The following is a 9,924-nucleotide window of genomic DNA, read 5'->3' on the forward strand; positions in this document are numbered from 1 at the left end:
TGTAAGTGCATTGAAAAAGAACATATTGGGGACTTTTGTGGAGATGTAAATGAATACAAATACATTATTCAGATATAAACAGAACAAACGTCACACCACATCTTCTCAGAGTCATAACTTAGCCAAATCGAAACACACAGACATGATACACACCCTGCAATCACCCTTTCCGGTGGTGGCAGGATCTTCAATGTCCACTGAGGATAAACGTCCATAAACATGGCAAATCGTTTGGAAGCCAGTCATGGTCCAATATGCAACTTTCACAAGTGTGATGTTGCAAATGGAAGCCTCCAGTGCACATACACTGAATGAACTTTGCCCAGCAGGTAAACTTTTAAAATGAAAAACATTTGCATATTCATAGATTATGGATTGTTCAGTGGGGGAGAAGGAGTAGCATTTTAAACATGGCATTTGAACTTTTTTGTAGAAAAAACATCAGACACAAATGATTTCTTAAAACATGTCTGGAGCATGCTAATGGCCAAGAGAGCTTTCCCATTGTTTTCATAGGCACTACAAAGGACCTCCTATTGCATGTACAAATAATGTGTAAATACATGTATGAGGAGTATAAATGGCAGTAGAAAACAATTAAACATAGCCAGTTAATAGCTTCCAACAGTGTAGGCCTCACACACTTTCTGTATAAATGCAAATACAGATATGTTTTTGACATCAACAAACACAGATACAGATTTTTGCTACACCCTTTGACTCTTCAAGTACACTAATGATTAATCATTGTCCCATAGTGATTACGCTTGTTAATTGTATGTCAGGAGATGCAGATAAAGAACAGCAGTTAGAGATGGAGATAGAGATGTGGATTGTCTAAAAGAAGATGCAAAATCATTATTTTACAGCATCTAGCTGCAAAAACAGCTTTGGTACTAAAAAGAGGAAATGTGTTTTGATCATTTACTCAGCGCTTGATCGATCCCTGTGAATTCCTTATTGATTTCTCAATCAATACGACATAGCACTTCAATATCATGAATAGTTCATTATTCATAAATGGCTAAATCACTCTGTTCCAGTACTAAAATGGCCCCTTGTGTGAGGTGCTCCTCTGGGACTGCTGGAAACTTGTGAAAAGCACAAGTTAGAAACACTTTAAGAGCACTTTAGTTAGAAACGTTTGAACCTTCACCAGAACACGTGTGATAACCTGAGGGAGAAGTGGAACCAGGTTCAAAGACGACAGCGCTAAGTGTCTCCTCAGGTTTAGGAGTGGGTGAAGATGTAGACAGGGAGAAGTAGGAAGATTCCAGTCTCCTTGGAGAATAAGAGGGGTGTCACATCTGTGGGATGTGTACTTATAAGGGCGCCAGGCTCTTCTAGGTTTGGACCTGCAAAAAAAAAAAAAAACAATGTGGAGGGTCAGGAATTTAAATTAGACCTGTCTTTTCATTTTCATTGACAATGTTCACTGTGGAAATTCTTCAGTTTTGCACGATATATCTATTGTTTTGTTTTGAACACAGCCTCAGCTAACCTGAAAGTCTGAAAATACATGAGGAGTCCCATTAACGCTCTAAAACCATTATCACCTTATTTGTTTCCCTTATTAAATCCTTATTACCTTAAAAGCTGACAATTAAGCTAAGAGAAGCAGATGGGTTTGGCCCGTTCTCGTGCTGGACTTCAAACATCTGTGCACACACAAAAACCTCCACAATTTAGCCGCGGCCATCTCACAAACTAGCTTTCCTTGATGCAACCCTCTGACTTTAGCTGTCTAGTTATCTGCCTGTCTATGGCAGAGAGTGCAGTGGCGAGACCTACATCACACAGATTACTAAGCCAGAGTGCAGTAACTATAGTTACACAGTGAAGATGCTGCGTTTTGGCTTGGTTTGTAGGTCAGTTTTGTGGTTACTGCAAATTTGAAAAGCTTTTTTCCATGGACCTTACACATTTCTTTGGCATAATTCTTTTACATAGTGAAACAGATGTCAGCAAGTCAGATACAGATTATAACTCAATTTTAACCAAATGTGTAGTTACTGCATTTTGCCTTTGTTGTGCAGACCACTTGTCAAAATCCAAATAATTATCTGCAGCCCTAACTCACATTAAAACAGATAATGTAAGTGTGAGAATACAGGAACGACTAAAATCCCACTAATGAGAGCAGAGCTCCACCATAAACTGAAGGCCTCGGAGAACAGATGCAGTTAGAGCTGTCTGCAGTGGAGACCGCAGCAATATTCCCGCCGTCATTATCTACTGGACGTCCGAGTGAGAGTGAAGAAACGCAGACACAGGAAGGAAACTTAATGTGAGATCAACTCTACAATGAGGCCAAGTATATATGGACCAGTCAGTCCAGAAGGTAAAGGAGGCTGTGGGGACATATGAGGGATATTTGGTTTACCCCATTCTCAGGGGAGAGAACGGGGAAATTAACATAGTGCTATAAGAGATTGGGTGAAAAAAAAAAAGGATCCTTCACACGCTCACACATCCATACAAATAACACACAAAGTGTGTGTGTCTCTCACACTGCAAATCTGTCTTCTCTGTGGAGAATGAGTTGTTGCTGTATCTACTGAAGCAGAGAAGCTGGTATGGTAAGGTGGAAAAAAAAAATTCTCATAGATCTATTCAGCTTCAAAAACATAAACCCGCACTCAAGCACACGCACACACAGACACACACAGGTACGCACACAGACACACTGTTGTCAAATTGATCAGTAAAGCTGAAGAAGCAGCTTCCATCTTCATTAGCTGCTAAAGTTTAAGTCAGCGTGAAGGTGAGAGATGAGATTTCTGTGTGTGTGTGTGTGTTTGCATGTGCCTCTGTGTATTGTTGTCAGCCTGCAGAGTTTCCATCTCTCAGTTGTCATCTGCATCTCATTCTTTCAGAATCCTTTAAGAGGCTTTCACGCCAATCACACCCTCTCTGTCTGAGCTTCTGTGTGTCAATCTCGCTCTGCCATTCTCTTCTCCTCTGGAAAACACAAATCTGCAGAGTCACGGAGAGGAACTTTTCTTTGCACGAGCACCCCTCATGCTCTCCTCAGCATGCTGAGAAACCTCCAAACGGGGTTTCTGCAGGTTTCAACAAGTTCAATTTAAAACTTTACGAACGTCCATACTGGCAAAAAGTACTTACAGCTGTAGATTTTATATTTTATATGTTTAGCACTGTGTAAAGTCTAGACCACCTTTAATGTTTGGGTATAAAAGCATTAGAGTAGCATGGGAAATTAGAAAAACATAAAGCCGCCAGCAAACATCGCCCAATATTGTTCTGTATTCACATTGAGAGCATCACCAAAGTACCCCCGCACATCCCACTCTGCACTAACAACGTTAACTCCTGCAACCTCCGGACAGCGCTAATGTTGGATCTACTCCAAGTTTCTAATTTGAGCGTTTTCTTGCACAAGCTGCAGCGGGCTTCAAATTCGTTCTTTTCAATAGGCTTCAACCAAGCACTAAATGCGCTGTTCGAGCCAGATCTCACTGAACGTGCATTTACCCATATCAGATGAAAGGCTAACAAACACTTTCTAGAAGTAGGAATTGTTTTTGATGCGAGGAGACGCCACGTTAGCCCACACACCACATGGCGACACACTTGCTTTGTGTGCTCCGATAAATTCGGCTGCACAGTTTGCATTAGTGGTTGTTGGTTTTGGTTTGTTTTGTAGTTGTTACGTGATCAATGCAAGTCTTTCCCAAAAACACATTTAAAAGCAAGACTGACGTTTATGCAACGGTAACATTAACTTCGTACTCCCAATACATTTTTAAAACTTGTGAAAGTTTTAGCCTATTTAAGGCCTACAATTCTGATTATTGGATTTTAGACTTTAAGGACCCGCAGAAACCCTGCCAAAGTTAAGAACTTCAAAATCTCAAGTGCAAGACAGAGACAAGGCAGCTCACCACCTACACATCTGCCTCCTGGGAGATTATTTACCTGCAGTAAGTAACAGAACGGCCCCGAAGAGCCAATGGCAGCCAGTCGTTATAATGAGGCCACAGTGACAGCAAACACAGAGAACAGAGTTGTTATTTGCTTGTCTGTGTTTCCGAGACATTTTCAGATTGTAGCTGCTGATGGAAAACCAGTGTCTGGTCAAGTGGTTAGAAGGTTCAGTTACAGGTAGAGCTCATCCAGGTCACTTAAATGCACTCATATTTATTCATTCATATATATATATATATATATATACACACACACACACACACACACACACACACACACACACCAGTGTTTTCCATGTTTTGCAGCACAGTTTTGAATATTTTGAACACTGGTGCAGACAGCTGGACCAATATTTATTTAATGTCAAGTTTCCTGCAAACTGAAAAAGTGAGGAAAGAGTGGGGGAAAAAATGGAGAGACTGTGTTTGTGACATAGAAAAAGAGAAAAAGAGACAGTTTTTTTTAAATAGAAAATGGAATGTGTGGTGTCAGCCACCATTTTGATCAGATTCCACTTTTGCTAAATATCAATTACAGCTTTAACAACAGTTAAGCCTTAATGCATTTTAACACCAAAGTCACTTCCGTAATTGAACTGGACACCAGATCAGCCCTGATTCAATCATAAATCATTAATACTTTTGTAATTTTGATACTGATTTTTACAGGGGGTAAAAATTGTTTTATTTTATCATATATTATTATTATTTTACAAAAAAGGCTCCAATATCCAATTTTCCAATTCTTCCAGAGGAACAGACTATTAGAGTGGCAGTTGTTACCTGCTGCATGCAGTCCATGCAGTACAGTGTGTCACTTGATGGATTGATCTGTGTGAGGCAGATATGTGTTAGCGTCTGTGTGTGTGTGTGTGTGTGTGTGTGTGTGTGTGTGTGAGCCACAGGGAAGTTTGACTTCCTGTGATCAGTCTCTATGATGTTGGTTATGGCTGTTAACTTCATGACCCCACAGAGGACAAACACACCATCTAATCACTCACTCACTCACACACACACACACACGCACACACACACGCGCACACACACACACACGCTCTCTATCAGACACTGATGTGTCCCGTGGTGTGTGTTTCATGGGACAAACAGGACATTATGTTGACTACGCTCAGAGGAATGACTTGATCTGAAGGATGAGACACTTCCCTTAAACACAGCACAGTTTAAAGTTAAGTTAAGTTAAAGTTCTTGGCTAAAACATGTCATTTAGCAATACTTGTTATAATACAGTCATGGGAGACTCAACAATCATGCATCACCACATTCTCCTTTTAAAAACCAGAAAAACAATCATCTGAGGATTTTATTTAGAGTAATTTGTATTATTTTAAAGTAATATTGCATCATTTGCGTTACTTTGGGTAATACACTTTGGCATTTTTCATAAACAAATACAACTGTCTTGCTGCTCTGTGCTGTGATTCATCCTCATATTTCCAGTTGCTGAAAAATATTTACATTCTGTCTTGTCAGTCTCACGTTGAGATCATTTCACTCTCTTGAAACTTTGTTTCCAGAATGGTGCTGGCATGATGAACCTTATTCTTTATAACATCATTTGACTCGGTTGAGATGATCCTCTACAACAATAAGTCAAATTCTGATCATGATGTATGAAGGGAGGGTTAAAGTAAAACTACATAATAAATGTATAAATATCACAGTGAACTTACGAAATGTACTATATAAAATAACAGTGAAACACAAAGTATACAGTATATGTAGGGTTGTGCAAATATACAAACTGTTATTTGAAAACCGAAGCATGACTGACATTTTGGTGAGTGGTCAGTTTTTGTCAAGCAAGGAATTACAGGGGCATGGACACAATAACAGGTACAGTCTAAACAGACATATGGATCAAAAACAACACAACTGTGACAAAGGCCTGCACTGGCGGGGGAGTGTTGTTTCAGGTACTGGTGAAATGATGAAATACAATCCAGTTGTTTATTTTCATAATATTATGTGGAAGGATTTTACTGCTCTGACAAGTTATCATGGTGACAATCATTTTATCCTCTGTCATGAAGATTGACAGGTAAACAGTACTTTTACCTTGCACTACGTAATCTACCAGGAATGTGCTTGCAGTGGCATTTGATGTTTCATTGTGTTGCTGCCAAAGTTAAGCCAGGTTCAGCCATGTATTATTACTCTGCGTCGGCAACCCCACTTTCCCAAAACAGTGGTTCTTCTTGGAATGAATTAGGGGGCTGACTTTCATCTTGTGCCATCATCTGTTCTAAATTTCTTTGTAACTAATACTTTGTTTTCTGACTAATTGCTTGCAATACCAATAACTTTTCCATCAGCCTCAGCTGCGCACTTTGTTTTTAGTGGTAATTATCATATATTAACATGCTAACATGCTACACTAAGATGGTGAATGTGATAAACTTTATACCTGCTAAACCATAGACATATATGTCTATGTGCTAAACATTAGAATGTTAGCATTGTGATTGTGAGCAAGTTAGCATGCTAATGTTAGCATTTAGCTGTGCCTGAGTACAGCTTCACAGAGCCGCTAGCCTGGCTGTAGACTCTAGTCTTGTTTTACATGCAGAACTGGTGTCACTTTGAACATGGCCTTATGCAATGTATTACAGTAACACCACCAAAAAACTGCAGCCTTACAAATAAGTGTATTTTGAAATAAGCAGTGATTATGAGAGTAAATGTTCAGCTTTAATTTAATATAGTAAATCCTTATTGGGTGAACAGTGTAGGAACTGTAGGTCTATCATTGTCCTGTTGCACTGTTCAAGAACTGGGGGACTCTATGATAGCTATGGTCACTATACTTTTTAGACAATATGAAACACCCTTAAAGCTGAGAGTCAGCTCATTAACCTCAGTCATTTCAAATCCTATGTGCTACATAGTGAACATAGCGAAACAATAGAAATGGTGCCACTGTTCCAATGCTTATATATATATATACCTAATTTTAGAATGAAAATATGCGATGTTCACAGGACATGGTGCCACTGTTCCAATGCTTTATATATATATATATATATATATATATATACCTAATTTTAGAATGAAAATATGCGATGTTCACAGGACATGGTGCCACTGTTCCAATGCTTATATATATACTGTTATATATATATATATATATATATATATATATATATATATATATATATATATATATATATATACCTAATTTTAGAATGAAAATATGCGATGTTCACAGGACATCTCACGACTCTGCCTTGCTTGAGGACACAGTTGTTTCTAGAAACCTCTAAAACAGGTGAGACAGAAATGGAAAAATAATTATAAAGGATCTCAAAATCCACTATCTGGCTGGAAGATAGATTTAGCTAATATCCTTGCATCACTTTCGCTACTGGTGAGTAACTAATACCACCTTATGTCAAAAATACAAACTTTCCTTGTAAGTCTCTGCTGTTAGACTTTATCCGCAGCCACCCTCCTTTCACAGTTAATACCAACTGAACAAAAGTTTCTACTTAGCTTTGAATTAGTAATAATCTAAAAATTAATGAAGGGCTTTCTTTCCAGGATATCAGCTAAGTAAGGAGGTCAAATGGAGTTTCAGGTTATTGACTTTCCCTAAGAAAAGCTGCCTTTGTTTCTCTTTTTATACCAGTTTGATTCCACTGACCTCCATTGCCAAAGGGCTTGGATTAGTGAGGCACTGGCGCTTCATCAAAAAGGATTTTCCATCAGCGGTGGGCAGACGCAGCCTGACAGTGACTCATACAGGAGAAGTCTGGGTAGAGGAGCAGCTTCATGGCATTTCCTTATCCTCTTTGTCATTTTGTGTCTTAATGCTCTTTCTTTTATTCTCTCTTTGTTTTGCTCTCTGGCTCGCACCACTACTTCGAGTAATGTGTAGTATGAAGAATTCCTTTTTAAATTTCACTAATTATACTTGTATTACAAAATACGAAATTTATTTAGCCTTATTATCAATTCTTCTAAATATCAGACTGAAGTAGAATTGTTTCAAAGGTAAATTTTCAAATTTTTTGCCATGCTAGCGGGGTAGCTCTAGGGGTGACAATGCTGGTCTGTGGTCAGTTGGCCTGTCGGTCCACCACTGACAAGACTGAAGTATTTCAACAACTATTCGATGGATTGCCATGAAATTGGGTCCAGGCATTCATATTTTTAATTTGTCCAATACTTTGGTTTATGACCTGCAAAATTAATGCCATTCCCATCAGCCTCAGTTGTGCTTTGTGTTTAGTGCTAATTAGCAAACGTTAGCATGCTAACATGTTAAACTAAGATGGTGAACATCAACATGTTAGCTTTGTCATTGCGAACCTGAAGTTAGCACAGCTGTGATTATAAGCTTCACAGAGGCACTAACATGGCTGTAGACTCTTCTTGTTCATTTATTTTCACGAAATTATTTTTCATCTACAAAAAGTTTGCATAAGAAATAGCAAAAGATTTGATATTAAGAGACTTTAAGAGATCCAGTAAATCAATCACTGACTTAAAGGAATCGTTCAAATTTTGGGAAATTATTATTTGCTCTCGAGAGTGAGATGGCCAGATTGATGTCACTTTCAAGGAGGCCTGGAATTTCATAATTTGAGGTACGAGGCCACTTGGCCTGCGGGGCAATGTTTTTGAGGGCACAAAGGCCACATGCCAAGGCATCAAGGCCATAAGTTAAGAAACGCGATTTTAATGAACTTAAATAAAAAATCAATTCAATTTCTAAAAGCATTAATGCCTTAATACACAGTGTAACACTTCTAGAGAAATAAAAACAATTTTTTATCAAAATAATAGTTCATTGTAATTTTGTCATATATCAGAGAGCACAGAACAGCATCCGCAAGTGGAAAACCGTCCTCACGAGGGATCATTTCTGTTCCTCGTGCACAAATGCACGGGGCTGTCACGAGTGCTCGCTCGACCCTCCTTACGCACTCGCAACTGCTCAACACTTGCTTGCTTGGCAAGTTGACTTTTGAGACTTTGGAGGCGGAGACTCAACTTTCTTCTGATTGGCTGGCGGGGGCCACTTGTCTCGCCTACCGTCACGTCTGCATTCAAGGATTACATCCAGTCATGGGCGCGCACAGATCCCGCTGTTGTGGGTGAGTCTGGTCGGTTATTCCCTCTGAATGCACATTTGGCAGAGGCGCCAACTCATGAGGAAGACTGTTTATGTAAATATACAGCATATAGCTTGAGAGCCTTATAATAACTTCCCAGGACGAAACAAAATACGCTAGCATGTGTAGCTAACGTTGCAGATGCAGCCACTGCACAGATTGAAACAGACCATTACTGTAAAGTTGATTAGCTGAGAAGCTCCCCCCCACCCCAGCCCAGGTAAATGCATACCTTGAGTCAGGAGGAATTGGTGCTATACATGTCTAAATGTTTCTGTGTAGATGCTCCAGCAGCTTAGTTATGTATGATCTGAGTTGTTGAATTAAAATCCTTCTTTTCCCTCACATGTCTCCCGTAGTAATACTGTGGTCATCCTGCTCCCCTCCACATCCTCTTATCTCAACTCAGGACATCCTTCAACACTCCTCTGCAACAAACTCTCAGCATTTACAACTGTCTTTATAAACACGTTTCAGTACAAGTTTGTCCATCATTTAGCTGGTAACCAATGTATGGTAGTTACAAATAGCTGCAACGCTTTGTCCTTTACAGTGTTAGGCAGACACAGCCTTTGATTTTGTACAGGTTTTTGGCCAATAAAACCCCCCAAATCGAATGATGCCTCCAGTCTCATGCCTTTTCTTTCACCCTGTTCTGAGCCTAGTTCAAAAGCAGCTACTGTAACAAGTTAAATTTGAAAAACTTAACAGCGATCAGTTTACACAAACTGTAATGATGATGATGACTTTGGGAAATTAAGCCCAGGCTAGTAATGATTAATGTTGCAAATAATTTTGTGTCGCACACAAAGGGCATGTCTTGCAGTAAACTTGTTTGATTC

At 39.2% G+C, this 9,924-nt stretch overlaps 1 long non-coding RNA gene across 1 annotated transcript; it reads left to right on the forward strand.

Annotated features, from left to right (window-relative positions):
* The first annotated feature begins 8,292 nt into the window (after positions 1 to 8,292).
* On the forward strand, positions 8,293 to 9,699 carry LOC122880674. Its single transcript, XR_006379000.1, has 2 exons — positions 8,293 to 9,064; positions 9,442 to 9,699. It is a non-coding gene; the product is annotated as an uncharacterized LOC122880674 (long non-coding RNA).
* Positions 9,700 to 9,924: the final 225 nt, after the last annotated feature.

This window comes from Siniperca chuatsi, linkage group LG8 (genome assembly GCF_020085105.1).
Source record: "Siniperca chuatsi isolate FFG_IHB_CAS linkage group LG8, ASM2008510v1, whole genome shotgun sequence".
In the NCBI taxonomy this organism is placed as follows: Eukaryota; Metazoa; Chordata; class Actinopteri; order Centrarchiformes; family Sinipercidae; genus Siniperca; species Siniperca chuatsi.